General features: G+C 38.3%; 1 long non-coding RNA gene across 1 annotated transcript in view; it reads right to left on the bottom strand.

The window, feature by feature from the left end:
- LOC133269466 (uncharacterized) overlaps nt 1–12,307 on the bottom strand; it is a 107,326-nt gene that overhangs the window by 31,144 nt on the left and 63,875 nt on the right. Inside the window, exon 2 of the long non-coding RNA XR_009743466.1 lies at nt 10,867–11,157. This is a non-coding gene — a long non-coding RNA (uncharacterized LOC133269466). The remainder of the gene's footprint in view (nt 1–10,866; nt 11,158–12,307) is intronic.

The following is a 12,307-nucleotide window of genomic DNA, read 5'->3' on the forward strand; positions in this document are numbered from 1 at the left end:
CCAGGCACAGCTACAGGTTGGGCAAAGAAGAGATTCAGAGCAGCCCTGTGGAGAAGGGCTTGGGGGTGTTAACTGATGAGAAGCTCAACATGAGCCAGCAGTGTGTGCTTGCAGCCCAGAAAGCCAACCTTATCCTGGGCTGCATCAAAAGGAGTGTGACCAGCAGGTCGAAGGATGTGATCCTGCCCTTCTAATCTGCTCTTGTGAGACCTCACCTGGAGTATTGTGTGCATTTCTGGTGTCCTCAACAGAAAAAGGACATGGAACTGTTGGAACAAGTCCAGGGGAGGGCCACGAGGATGATCAGGGGACTGGAGCACCTCCCGTATGAAGACAGGCTGAGAAAATTGGGGCTGTTCAGCCTGGAGAAGAGGAGGCTGTGTGGAGACCCCATAGCAGCCTTCCAGTATCTGAAGGGGGCCTATAGGGATGCTGGAGAGGGACTCTGCATTAGAGACTGTAGTGACAGGACAAGGGGTAACGGGTTAAAAATTAAACAGGGGAAGTTTAGATTGGGTATAAGGAGGAAGTTCTTTACTGTAAGGGTGGTGAGGCACTGGAATGGGTTGCCCAGGGAAGCTGTGAACGCTCCATCCCTGGCAATGTTCAAGGCCAGGTTGGATGAAGCCTTGGGTGACATGGTTTTAGTGGGAGGTGTCCCTGCCCATGGTAGGGGAGCTGGAACTAGATGATCTTAAGGTCCTTTACAACCCTAACTATTCTATGATTCTATGATCCTTGATTCCCCTGCTTGATCTTAGGTAGTGTGTGGTTAACTCTATTTACAAAACCTCTTGAATAGAGCAAAATAACACCATTTATAGAAACAAGTAGGTGATAGATTTTAATTATGCATAATCTGGAAAAGGTACCAACATACATTTTTACAGGATTGTGTAGAGGAATCTTCATGTTGTTGCATGATGCTAATTTTGAGCAACATGAGAATGTCTACATTTTAAAGAAATTAGGTGGGATTTAGGTACTGAGGCTGATAAATTTTGCAGCAACAATAAGAAATAAGACTACATATACTGTTCTGATACCTGCTACACTGCATTGTTTGGGGTTTGTTTTTTTTTTGTTTGGTTTGTTTTGTTTTTCTCCTTTTGTTTTCCTTTGTTTTTTCAAAAGGATTTGTTTCTTTATATTAACTGTAATGACACTAGCTCCCAGTTCTGATTAGGCCTCCAGTGCCATCAAAAGAGTTCTTCTGATTGTTATCCTGAATATTAAGATCAAAATAATAATTGCATTGGTATAAGGGCAAGAGAAGTTGAAAATTATTATGAAGTCTTTGGAAAATTTTAGTAAGTCACATCAATAATAAGCAATAGAAGTAAAGGGAACTGCAAAAAGGAATGAAAGAAAATTAATAACGTAGCCACCAGTTAGGAGAGCCTAAGTATTAGGAATATGAAACAACTGGTTATGAGGTGCACAAAATTTGTATCCAGGTCTCTCTCAGAGATACATTTTAATGAAGACACATATTTCTATTTTTCATAGATACTTGGAAAAGAAACTATACTAATCAAAAGGGGGCCTGAGCAGCTAAATTAAGGAATAAAAGAAATAATAGTAATTTATCCCATATGTAGAGTTGCCTGCAACATAATGACTCACATACCTAGCCCATTCCAATGCCTGTTCATGGGTAGCTGTAGATCTTCAAACAAGCGGAAGGTATAAAAGTATAAATAATGGCTCAGCCTGTGTTTGGGCTGTCATTTTCAGGCTGTATCTGCATATCCTGCAATAGCCATGTTTCTAAATGATTGTCTCCCAGAAGCCCCAAGAAAAGCAGACAGATTTTTGAAAATAACCTTCTTTACTACATTGCTCCACTGATCATGTCCATTTCTTTTGACCCCACAGCTGTGACTTGCACAGTGTGAATCTCTGGATGCTCTGCTGGCCTCCCTGTACTGGGCCCTGAATAAGCACACATCGCAGTGAGGTAAGTTTTGCCCCAGATAGCTCACATCTACATAGGCCAAAAGGGAATATCATGGCTCCCTATATGCAAAATGACTGGTAATGCAATAAAATCACAGGCTATTTCAGATATGCATCAGAATGGCATAAGAAAATCCATCTGTGGGACAGGTCTTCATTCAGTCAACTAAGTCAAAACTTTTTGAAAATACACAAATATAGTTCCAAATACATGCCAGAAAATGAATATGTATAGTAAAATTATGTAACTATGTCAACATAATGGTTTATATTCACATCAACATTCATGTTGATGTTGGCTCCCAAACTGGCTCACAAATTTGGATCGAAAACAAAACCACCCAGTGTCTTCAAAAAGAACTCAAAACAAAACAAAAAAAAGAAATTACAAATGCAATTATTGGTTTTGATACTGACACTACATTGACTATTTAGAAATATTTCCACCGAAGCACAAAATCCCAGAATTTTCAGGTCTCTCTGATCATTATAACTTTCTAAAAATTGTGGAAACACTTAAGACGTTGTTGCTGTTCAGTGACTCAAATGGAAATATATTTTTGCTACAAAACACCAACAGATTGTCAAATCCTTATAGTCTTGTTTTCAGCTTTAACTCGTGCTTGGGTGCTATTTACAATGTAAATATTTATTTTCAGCTTGGCAGTCATCACTATCATAGTTTTAGTTCTATGTCCATAATTTGCAGGACAAGAAACAAGGAACTAATTTCACTTTTGTAGACCAGTTAGAGCAGCTGATTTAAAAGTATGTTCATTTACATGTACCTAGCCCATTCTGCTTGGGCAGTAAACCTACATCATTTTCAAGATGTTGCATTCATTACCATGAACTATATCATAAGAACTTAAAGACCCAAACAATTATGGTTGCCTCTCACAAAAAATTGTAGCCTAATAAATCTACAACAGATAGCCATTGAACGTAAATTTTGTGTGAGAAATAAATGGGAACCTAAGAAGCAGCTATTTCACACATAGTGGTTGTTTCGTAAGTATTTCAGGTCAGGACAGCATCCTTCTGTTACTAGAAAAAGGGAATAGAGCCTTGCAGCCTAATAAATTATCAAAATATGAATTTTTCATGTAGCAAGATGTTTCACCATTTTAGATTTTTTTCATCACAGAAATTTCAAACTTTTATGTTGAATGAGACATTCCAAAGGAAATCAAAAACCCAGAAATATTTTAATTTTGATGATGTGGTAAACACCTCTGAACATTGAAAAAATCAAAATATCCTGGTTTGACTACAGTGTTTCAACATGCTTTATTTCATGCACTATAAAAATACCTCTCTCTTGTATTATCACAACATCTAAAAAGAACAATTTAGCGTCTTGCTGTTTTCATTTTTGTGCATATACCATCTGCTCAACTATATTTTGCTTATTATAGCTAAAATCAATTGATTCCCATATACAGCCCTGAGGAAAATTTGAATGGTATCATACTTAGCACCTCAGGGAACCTAATAATGTGTGTACTATAAAACATCAGAGTCCAGTATCCTACCTACCTCTGACAATAGATGCCTAAAGAGAAAAGTGCAAGGACACACAAACACATACTGTCCTACCCATGTAACTTCCTAGCCTAAAGCAATTCACATCTCAAGGATATCCCAAGTTAGAGTTAATGTCAATTTGTTCAACAGTTCTTCATGGATGTTTTATTCGGTGATTTTTATTGGTTTTGAGGTGACTCAATCCACTGATGAATCCATTCCTTACCTGATTCAAACTTGAAAATTCTTGATTACAAACATTACCCAAAGATAGCTCAGATTTTACAGAAAGAGTAATTTTTCTTGGACAACCAGAACAATTATAAATTCCCAACCCACTCTATGAGCTGCAAAACATTCCAAATTCTGCACACTAGATCAGATGCACTAAAATGGTCATAAATGAGCTATAGTGTTTTTCAGGACAGACTTTGTAGGTCTCTCTTCATACCAACCCTAGGAGGACCAAACACCACTCCACCTTCCCTGGAAAGTCCAAATTATTTTAAATATGTTTCTTATCACCATTTGGCATTTGTTCAAAGCCTTTGAAAAAAATAGTAACAGGCAGTCCCTTAATCTGCATCTCTTCTATGAAGAATAGAAAAGAATATATCCCTAGATTTCTTTGTGTCCAGGTGAGGTTAAATCCTAGGGATTCAGGATCCCAAGGATGAAGCAGCTAATAAGAGAAGCAGGCAAGCCTTGCTCCCTAATTACAACGCCCACACTAGAAGTCAGTCATCCTCATTGCTGCCTCAGCCCAAAGCTTCCTGCCCCTTTCAGAGTCCTCCAAACCACCAACAGATGAATAGCTCTAGAGAAAAAACAAACAAACCAAACCATTTCTCTTTGCAGTGGACAAGAAGACCTGATTACACTTTGTCAGATACTCAGCAGGTTGTGACTGATGCATTTTTCAATCCTTGTACATTCTTATTAAACTTATTTCCAGGAATAAAAGCACTCAACAGCAAGGATTCAACTAGTGTAAAAACAGCTTTTGATGTATTTAACAATCAATTTCAAACCAATGACATTGCACTCATAGCCTCTTGCAGTAAGGTTAAGTTCCCCAATGATTCAGTTTCAAGCTTTCTGCCCTGAAATTTAAAGACCTCCACTTATCTTTTTACAAGTACGATTTTGCACAAAATTTATACCCTGCCAGACTAAGGACACTGCCAGATAGTATGGGAAGTCTTTACATGTCATATAAAGTAATTATGAAATATGGCCTTTCATGAAGAAAGTTAATTTCACTTCCAATCATGGTGGTGCTAGTTTGTAACTATAAGAATGAGGGTTGGTTCTCAGCTTTCAAGCTAATTTTGGCTCATAGGGCTTTTGTGAACTTCTGTTTAGCCATTTTTGGATATATACTGCACAATTCGGAACCATCCGGTGAAACTAAATTTACCTCAACTACACTAGGGATCTATTCCAGCTAATTAGGTTATCTGCAAAGGTATATTAGCCCATACCTTGTCAACAAAGCAAGCTTGCTTCCACCTCCAAAGTAACTTGGTTCATGCTACAGCTGACATCTAATCAGATCTGTACCATTCTTTGTATGCTACTCCTGGTTTAGTTCTACCCCATTTTATGGTTATACATTGCCTGAGATTATTTCAATATACTTTAATAGCTATCTTGCAAATCTAAGATTTGGGTTTTGGTTTGTGTTGTTGGTTTTTCTTAATGTCTATGTCATTGGGCCTTTTAGACTAATTTATGAAAAATTCTAAATGCATTAATAAAACATGTCTGATTCCAAAATATTCACTAAGCGCAATACAACATTGATGTCTGACATGAAAAATGAAAACAACTGTAAGAAACAAAAACACAACCACAAAAGTCATCAGTTCACTGCCTTGCACATCAAAGCCCCTGTCCGACGGCCTTCAGGGTGATGTACTCCAACACGCATTGCTCAACTGCCCTGCCATTACCCACCGGTAAAACAACATTTCAGAGCAGTGTTAAGGCCAAGAAAGAGCCCCTTTTCCTGTATCACCCATAAGTCATGGTAGGATTGACCCTGAACAACTGATGACTCCATCTATTATTCACCATCTTTTTTATACTTGGTTCTAGAAAATGGTTTTCAGTCCCTTACAGGCTTATTCTGATACATAGAATAGCCATTGCACCTTATTTCCCACAGCCTAATTTAAACTGAGAAAAGCTAAAGTGTTGCAATAAAATCACAACTGACCTTGTTTACCGAAGATTGTATTTTGATTCAGTATTAAAATATCCCATAAATAAGCTCTTTCCTCCACAGTCTTAGACAAGTATGCATCTCAGTACTGGCTAAGACCAGAAAAATAAACAACACTTATATGCCCAAGTGAAATATATATGTATGTACTATTCTAGAGTTTTAGAACAAACTCAGCAAGGGCAGATGTTTCTCTATAGCTTTCTGTTGACTGTTGCCTATAAAAGAATCTAGTGTGTTTAATCGTTCAATATCCTCTGCTTTTAGGTAAACATATACAGGGTATTCTAGGCTTGATTTATTCTTTAGTATTAAAACCAATTCAATGTAGCATGCTGCAAAAAGAGAGGATGTACACATACCAGCTGAAAGGGCATCAACAAAAAAGAAACAATTACATCTTCCTCACAGTTACTCTTCTTATTTTTGAAGGAGGAACCTAGAAGTTACTGGTTTCTTAGTGTGTTTCCCCAGTATGATCACCCTTAATTCTAAGAACTGATTGAATTAATCTGTTTGTTTAAAAAATTAACTCTTTGAAGAAACAGGAACATTCTCTTGAACTATAAAAAATTAGATATGATATAAAAATTTAAATGTAGTCTTTCACATTAGCAGTCAGGTCTGCCATGCAATCTCATTGTTTTCGTTATAAATGGTACAACTTGAGCTGCAAAAGGTAGGCGTTTTATAGACCATGTCATGGAAGAAAACATTTACCACTCTCTGTATCCTCCTCATGTAGGTGTCCTACTTAGAAACATTAGATATTGAAATAATAGGCTTTTGTTAGAAGAAATATAGAATCATAGAATAGTTAGGGTTGTAAAGGACCTTAAGATCATCTAGTTTCAGCTCCCCTACCATGGGCAGGGACACCTCCCACTAAAACCATGTCACCCAAGGCTTCATCCAACCTGGCCTTGAGCACTGCCAGGGATGGAGCATTCACAACCTCCCTGGGCAGCCCATTCCAGTGCCTCACCACCCTTACAGTAAAGAACTTCCTCCTTATATCCAATCTAAACTTCCCCTGTAAGTTTTAACCCATTACCCCTTGTCCTGTCACAACAGTCGCTAATGAAGAGTCCATCCCCAGCATCCCTATAGGCCCCCTTCAGATACTGGAAGGCTGCTATGAGGTCTCCACGCAGCCTTCTCTTCTCCAGGCTGAACAGCCCCAACTTTCTCAGCCTGTCTTCATACGGGAGGTGCTCCAGTCCCCTGATCATCCTCGTGGCCCTCCCCTGGACTTGTTCCAACAGTTCCATGTCCTTTTTCTGTTGAGGACACCAGAAATGCACACAATACTCCAGGTGAGGTCTCACGAGAGCAGATTAGAAGGGCAGGATCACATCCTTTGACCTGCTGGTCACGCTCCTTTTGATGCAGCCCAGGATAAGGTTGGCTTTCTGGGCTGCAAGCACACACTGCTGGCTCATGTTGAGCTTCTCATCAATTAACACCCCCAAGCCCTTCTCCACAGGGCTGCTCTGAATCTCTTCTTTGCCCAACCTGTAGCTGTGCCTGGGATTGCTCTGACTCAGGTGTAGGACCTTGCACTTGGCATGGTTAAACTTCATAAGGTTGGCATCAGCCCACCTCACAAGCTTGTCAGGGTCCCTCTGGATGGCATTCCTTCCCTCCAGCATATCAACCAAACCACACAGCTTGGTGTCATTGGCAAATTTGCTGAGGCTGCACTCAATCCCACTGTCAATATGTTGAATGGACTTTTTGTTAGGACTTCCATCAGAAAGCAGAAATGCCAGCACACAAGAACAGAATCAAGAACAATGTATTTGTTCACGGAATTAAAAAAGAACATGTAATTTCCAGTGGCTACTTGCTGGCTTATCCTCCAGAATGTTATAACTCTTCTCTTAAATAGGATGAACTATGGCAAATGCCATACTCTACTTACTCTGTTTCCTCATTTCAAAGTAGAGTTCAGCTGTCATAAAGATGATTTGTCTCCCTGGCACCTATCAAATCTTTATATTCTTTTGTATTGTTTTTCCACGTGATCCCTAGAATGGAAAGCTCAAGGACTTTATGGAGGATGTTCTTCAAGGGAGCATTAATGGTCTGTGAAGCTTCCTTCCTCACTAGTAGGTTGGTGTGAGCTGGAGAGTAAGCAGTAACCACCAACTTGTTTGTCTAAACTTTAGTTCATTTCTAGGCCACATGACTGCATTTCCCTTATTTCTTTAAAGAATGCCAATCTTTTTTGTACAGTATTTTAAACATGACAGATTTTTCAGGTGCTGGGGTTATGCCTTCCCTCTAAGAAGATTCCTTAAATGTTAGCCAGATATTTAACTATCATTCCTCTAGTCTCAGAAGCAAATCTGTTCCTAAATGTTAGCACTTCCAATCTTCAGCCACGTTATGGATCTTCTTTCTGTCTTTTAGAAGGTAAAACAGGAGATGATGGCAACAAGAAGACTCCCTCTCATCTCTGTATGTCTCAACAGTACTGTAATAAATGCAGTTTGTGTAGGATTAGTTACTACAGTTGTATTATTGTTCTTCGATGAGGAATATATATGCTCCACGATAAGATAAAAATTCTAAATTGGATTTTTCTTCTTCTTCTCCCCAATGCTTTATCTCTCTCATCCCTGAATCGAAAATAACACCTCTGCTACTGCTAACAGGAATTGTCTAACCACTGGTGCGTAAGAAAAAATTCCACTTCTCTATATGATCAAATGAAAAGAATATTTGTAAAACAAAAGATCTTGATGGGCTTTTGTTTGTGGTTTAGGGATGATAGCTACATGAATGAAAGAAAAGAGAACAGGCCACAGTGTTGGTAGATATGCTACATATGGCAGCAATCTACATTCTATAGATGACAGAGTTGAGCAGATCTGAAGTTTTTCTTTCTCTGCCCCCACACAGTTGCTTTCACTAACCTTCAGATGCCCTACAGAGCTTTTAACAACAGATACAATGCATAAACTTGTATTTTCAGAGTATTCTCAGATTCTGCATTTCTGAGATCTGCTACTTCATTGTGAAGTTTCCATATTTTCTATATTCTTAGACCCTTTTTATATCTGTTTTTTATTCACTACTAACTGATAATGCATCCTGTTGAATATATCAAATAACGTTAGATTCTCAACTTGGGAAACGCAGCACATTAGATAAAAAAGTACCTTGTCAGCAAGGAAAACATCACATTTTTAATATAGTACTAATCATCAGATAAATCAATAATCTGAGTTTGAAAAAGTTGAGCAAGAGCCACATAATAGCCTCCAGCTTCTATTTTCTGCTCCTCTGCCCCTGTTAGCCACTCTAAATGTCCTCACCAGCTGGATTTCAGCACATGGTACATTCAATACACTTTTGAGAATTCCTGTAAATGTCCAGTTTTTATGCTCCAGTATTCTCAACTATTCCTGCTTCCAAGAAAACAAAATTTACAACGTGAGGGAAGGCTGCATATTTCTGGCACATGCAGTTGTGCAGATGTTATTCCTTAAGGAAGACTATCTTGATTGCCTTCGTGAATAATGGCTACGAGATGGCAAGAAGCCAACAGTTCTCTTATAGCAGAAGGTATAAAACCACTCTCCTACTGAAAGAAGGCCCCCAGTAGGATAATATATTATTACGCATGATTCAAATTACAGGATCTGCAGCAGGGGAGCTAGTGGCTGAATCAGGACAGCCGCACACAGAATACTGATGATGGGATGATGGAATGCATCATGCATTGAAAGAGCTATGGTTTAGTGTTTAAATCCTTGGTACGTTCAAAGTGACTACAAGGGTCAATATATAACTGAAGCTCCATAAACTAATTGTACATTATTGTGTGTGTGGAAGGGGGGAAATTACCATGTTGTGACAAAAATTCTATTTAAGAATAGTTGTTAAATAAAATTTTGCTTTAGCAAAGACTTGACCTCCCAAAGCCCACAAGCAATAGATATGGTTTTAATTTAGTAGCACAATATTGAATTTGTCTAATATCTGATTCTGTTTCAGCTATTAGAATACTGAAGAGAAAAATCTTGCCTCATTAGATTTGCAGTCTGAAATCTCTGCATTCCACAGTATTCTGGGCTAGTTTTAAATTGTTCGCACAACAAATTACTTTACCCACAAAGAACTAAATCCAAATGTGCAACACAATGTTGGCTTGTCCAAACGTTTTCCATTTTAATTGAACACATCTCAAGAAAATGTGCATGTTTATTATTAAAAAAAAAAAACAAAAAACAAACAACCCAAACACCAAATCTATTTCCTAATACAAAAAAAAAATGTGTAGAGAATAATTTTTCAAGCTAAGATCTGATCTTTTCTATGTAGGTTAAGAAGTAAAGAGAGAAATAGCTAAACAAAAATTCTGTATTTCACTTTGCTGCAACATACCCTGAAGCAGTATGCAAGCTATCCCTTGACTTCCTTTCATACTGCCTCTTGTATTCTGTTATTCCGGTAAATGGATGCAAATCAGGTGCATTGTATTGAGGTGGATGGAAGGGGGTGAAATTTGTTCAGAAATGATCTCAGTTCTATTTATTAATAAAATGACATCTTGGCTGAAAGTGGTGAAGAATGAAATATAACAGTACTGAACTTCACTCAGTTGTAACAGATGCATGTAAGAACCTTTAGAGAAAGCCAGATATGTAAAATGGCCACAGTGAAATGATTTCTAAAGCATTAGAAAAAGTACTTAGACCGTGATGGCAGCTAAAGATGCAAACTCAGTGCTGCAGCAACACCCTTTTTACCTTCCAAGATGGTTAAAGGTAATCTCAGACTATAATTGGAGGAAGCAGTACCACATTAGGTAAGGACTACAAGGAGACAAATATACATGAAAGAAAAATATATGCACAATATTAATAATAAAAGACTCTTAAAGGTTTTATGGGGCCAACAGGAAAAAAAAACCAACCCAAAATGGAACAATGCCCATGGTTACCTGCAGAGACAGCACACAGTTAAAAAAAAATCAGAAAAATGTAGCCCCCGTTTTGTATAGCGATTCAAATTATGCTGGCAGAATAATTAATGGAGGACCTAATCTCTGTGAGGAAAAAAAAAAAAAAGAAAAAAAAAGAAAAGAAAAAAGGATACGTTAAACAAAGTTCATTACTGCATGATGTAAATGAGTTTCTCACCAGTGATGTCACTGATTGGCTGGGATGTAGAGCTGGTTTCGAACAGTGCAGCATGGCCGGATTGGCTGCTAGCTCTTCTGGTTACTGCCTGCTTGGGCAGCGGTCGAACCAGACACTTTCTGTCTCTCTTGTTGTCGTTTGAAGCAAATCTTGTTCAGCCCAGCTGTGTCTCCATAGTAGTGGCACCCTAAGAGAGTCTCCCTCCTGCTTCCCACAGCTCATCTGTAAGGCGGTCGCTGCTGTGAAATACCAGCCTTTGGCACGGAGCCCAGACTGCGTTGCTAGATCCGTCTATAATACAGAAAAGAATTTTTTTTTAAAGCAGTTCTTTCACCGAATTACATCCTAAGAAGGATTAATAAGCACTAAATTGCAACTGATTTGTGGACTTTTAAATTATGTAGCTAGCACACTTTCTGCAATAAAACATTATCTAACCTTCAATAGCACAGCATCATTGGGTTAAAAAAAGAAAAAAAAGAAAAAAAAAGAAAGAAGAATGAAAGAAAAGCAACAACTCTTCTTTGTTTACCTTAATTACAAAAAAAAAAAAATCTTCATTTTTTTTTCCCCTAGAACGGTACCATATATCTTGGTGCTATGCAAGAATATTTTAAACTCTCGCCAGTTTTCTATTTACATCCAAGTCATTATTTTCAGGTTAAGACAAGGGATCTTAATTAGCATTCTCTTTAACTATGCAAACTGAGACAGGGCGTGAAAGAAAAATGCTGTATGGAAGAGACAGAGAGAGAGACAGAGGAAGAAGGGGAAAAAAAAAAAATCTGTGCAGCTTTTACAGTTCAGCTGTCTGACCCCCTGCAAAAAGAATGCAGTCATATCAACTTTGCTAGACAATGGAGTACCTACAGGCTTTCCTCTAGACAAGTCCTTTATAACCAGTCAGTATTATGTGCTGCAGACAGTGGCCAATCGCTAAGCTGCTTTCTGCAGCAGTGACACAATAGGTGCACTGGCCACACTGTCCTCCTAGCCTCTGACAGCAGTTCGGGTTTATTTTTTGTACACTGGAATACGCATATGTCTTTAATGTTCCCACTGTATGGAAAAAAATATCAGCCTAAGCTTGCTTTGTTTTGCCATAATTACATCAGCCTAATTACTGCAGCTGAGCCGCAGTGCCACTGCTCAGAGCGGCGCATAGGCATGCACGTCATATAAATATGCATGAGCACGCCTGCTTATTTAAATACAAAATCATCAATTGCTGGTGGTGCCTTTCTGTTTTTGTTTTCTGAATGTCCTTCCTCCCCCTCCAACACCCATTCCTGATAAACCAAATGAGTTAAGGAAGCCTAGCAAATACGGTCACCATTTTCTCCCTTTATTTATCCAAACTTTTATTCATTCTGTTCTAATTACAAGCATCGAGTAGGAACAAAAAAAAAAAGAAACAAACCCAAATTTTAAATGTAAATGA

Source organism: Pezoporus flaviventris, unplaced genomic scaffold (genome assembly GCF_033815535.1).
Source record: "Pezoporus flaviventris isolate CSIRO_AGI_PZ_B2104156 unplaced genomic scaffold, CSIRO_AGI_Pfla_v1 ptg000015l, whole genome shotgun sequence".
NCBI classification, from domain to species: Eukaryota; Metazoa; Chordata; class Aves; order Psittaciformes; family Psittacidae; genus Pezoporus; species Pezoporus flaviventris.